This window comes from Tachyglossus aculeatus, chromosome 4, assembly GCF_015852505.1.
Source record: "Tachyglossus aculeatus isolate mTacAcu1 chromosome 4, mTacAcu1.pri, whole genome shotgun sequence".
In the NCBI taxonomy this organism is placed as follows: domain Eukaryota; kingdom Metazoa; phylum Chordata; class Mammalia; order Monotremata; family Tachyglossidae; genus Tachyglossus; species Tachyglossus aculeatus.
Genome location: NC_052069.1, coordinates 98,433,399 through 98,435,956, shown reverse-complemented (window position 1 = coordinate 98,435,956; position 2,558 = coordinate 98,433,399). Strand labels below are relative to the sequence as shown.

The following is a 2,558-nucleotide window of genomic DNA, read 5'->3' as shown; positions in this document are numbered from 1 at the left end:
TGTCATGGGCAGGAAATGTCTGCTTATTGTTGCATAACACTCTTCCAAGTGCTTAGTACAGTGTTCTGTACACAGTAAGTGTTCAATAAATACGATTGAATAAATGAATGAATGACAGCCCTGAAGAGGGTGGCACCTCAGCACCTTAAGAGATTAGAGGCATTTTGCCTGTTAATAATGTTAATAATTATAATAACAGTAATATTTGTTAAACACTTACTATGTGTCAAATGCTAGACTAAAGCACAGGATTAGGATTATCGATTAGGATTATCTTATTATACAAGATAATCAGGTCCCACGTGGAGCTCACTGTCTAAGTAGGAGGGAAGATAGGTATTGAGTCCCCATTTTGCAACTGAGGGAACTGAGGCACAAATAAGTCACTTGCCCAAAGACACAGAACAGGCAAATGGCAGCACCAGAATTAGAACCAGGTCCTCTGACTCCCTAGTTCTTTCCACTAGGCCACACTGAAAGAAAATAGGGTGGAATGCAAGTTCTTGATTGTTTGAGCTGATTCCCATTATTTAGCTTGTGCGAGGATGTGTTATAGGATGATTTGAATTTCCAGCAAGTTGCACATGCATAGGGATTGTTGGCATCAAAAAAATACTGGGAACCTTAATATTATATGGAAATTAGCTGAATATGAAACAGCTGCTTGCTAGCTGTATAAAGTACTTATGTTCTTCAAAGTGCTTTCACCTTAATTATCCCATTTTGTTGTGTTTTATGAAATGCCCTGTTATCACAGTGAAAATCCAGAGGGGGACTAGAAGTTACTTTTTGGATAATGGAGGTTCTTGGCCTCAAATCTTGCTTGTTGAGGGCAGGGAATGTATCTGTTTGTTTTTGTATTGCACTCTTCCAAGTGCTTAGTACAGTGTTTTGCACACATAAGTGCTCAATAAATGATTGAATGAATGAATGAATATCAAAATATTTTCCCTGAAAGACAATAATTTTAAGGCCCCAGCATTCCACTTCTTGGGAGAATGTGTAATGCTGGATTCTACATCCAAGACTACATCTCGTTGCCCAAAGGAGTACTTGGGCACCTCCAGCCCCCAGAATTGTGCTAAAACTGGCTCCAAACAACTGGTAACACCTTGACATGTCAGTTCCAGCCTTGGTCCAGGTCTCATTTGAAAGGCAAATCTAGGGCCGAGGAAGAAGAGCTTCAATCGTTAAATCAATCAATAGTATTTACTGATCACTTACTGTGTGCAGAGCACTGCATTACTACTACTACTACTAATAGTAATTGTGGTATTTGCTAAGTGCTTACTTTGTGCCAGACACTGAACCAAGTACTGGGGTGGATACAAGCAAATTGGTTTGGACACAGTCCTTGTCCAACATGGGGCTCCCCATCTCAATCCTCATTTTACAGATGAGGGAACTGAGGCACAGAGAAACGAAGTGACTTTCCCAAGATCACACAGCAGACAAGTGGCAGAGCCGGGATTAGAACCGACAACCTTCTGAGTCCCAGGACCGTGCTCTAGCCACTGCAGCATGCTAATGTAACAGACACATTCCCTGCCTTCAGTGAGTATATGGTCTAGAGCACAGATTGTACCCTCAAGCATTGTGTTGGAGATTCTGTACTCCATGCCAGCCTTTGTCCCCCATACATAGATGAACTTTACCATCAGTGGTATCTTTGAACATACACACCTATATAGCTTGTCTTATGCTGTGGAGTTATTTCCTACCCATAGCAATACCATGGACACATCTCTCACAGAACGCCCTGCTCTCCATCTTCAATTGTTCTGGTAGTGTATCTATAGTTTTCTTGGTAAAAATACAGAAGCTGTTTACCACCGCCTCCTTCCACACAGTAAACTTGTCTTCTTCCATACCACTGCTGCCCAGCATGGGTGAGTTTTGACTTGTAGCAGATTGCCTTCCACTTGCTAGCCACTGGCCAAGCTAGGAATGGAATAGGTAGGCCTCTGCTTGACTCTCCCTCCCGTAGCCAAGACTGGTAGAGTACTTGGAAACTCTCCAGGTGTGACCCTGAGAGAGGACCTATATAACTACAGTTATAAATATCTGCAAAGCATCAGCATGGCCTAGTGGATAGAGCATGGGCCCTGGAGTTAGAAGGACATGGTTTCTAATCCTGGATCTGCCACTTGTCTGCCTGATGACCTTAGACAAGTCACTTCACTTCTCTGTGCCTTAGTTACCTCCTCTGTTAAATGGGATTTAGACTGTGGACCCTAGGTAGGACAGGGACTGTGTCCAACCCGATTGTCTTGTATCTACCCCAGCACTTAGACAGTGCCTGGCCCATAGTAGGCACTTCACAAATACCACAATCATTATTACTATTATTATCATTATTATATAGTCACTCAGCTGTGGTCCACCTCCAGCTCCTTGGTACAGTCTCAACTATACCACCCAAAAAGAAGCATGACTGAGTCATGCATGGAGTAAACTCCCAGGTGGTGGCCAGTTACTCTGCAGAATGGAGGGAATGCTCCTAAACAGCAAGATTTGCAGTTGGAAAACATTCTCTCTGAATCCTTTGAAAGCAGGGC

General features: G+C 42.9%; 1 non-coding gene across 1 annotated transcript; it reads right to left on the bottom strand.

Annotated features, from left to right (window-relative positions):
* Positions 1–1,899: 1,899 nt before the first annotated feature.
* LOC119927720 lies at positions 1,900–2,038 on the bottom strand. Its single transcript, XR_005450697.1, has one exon. It is a non-coding gene; the product is annotated as a small nucleolar RNA SNORA7 (small nucleolar RNA).
* Between the last annotated feature and the right edge of the window lie 520 nt (positions 2,039–2,558).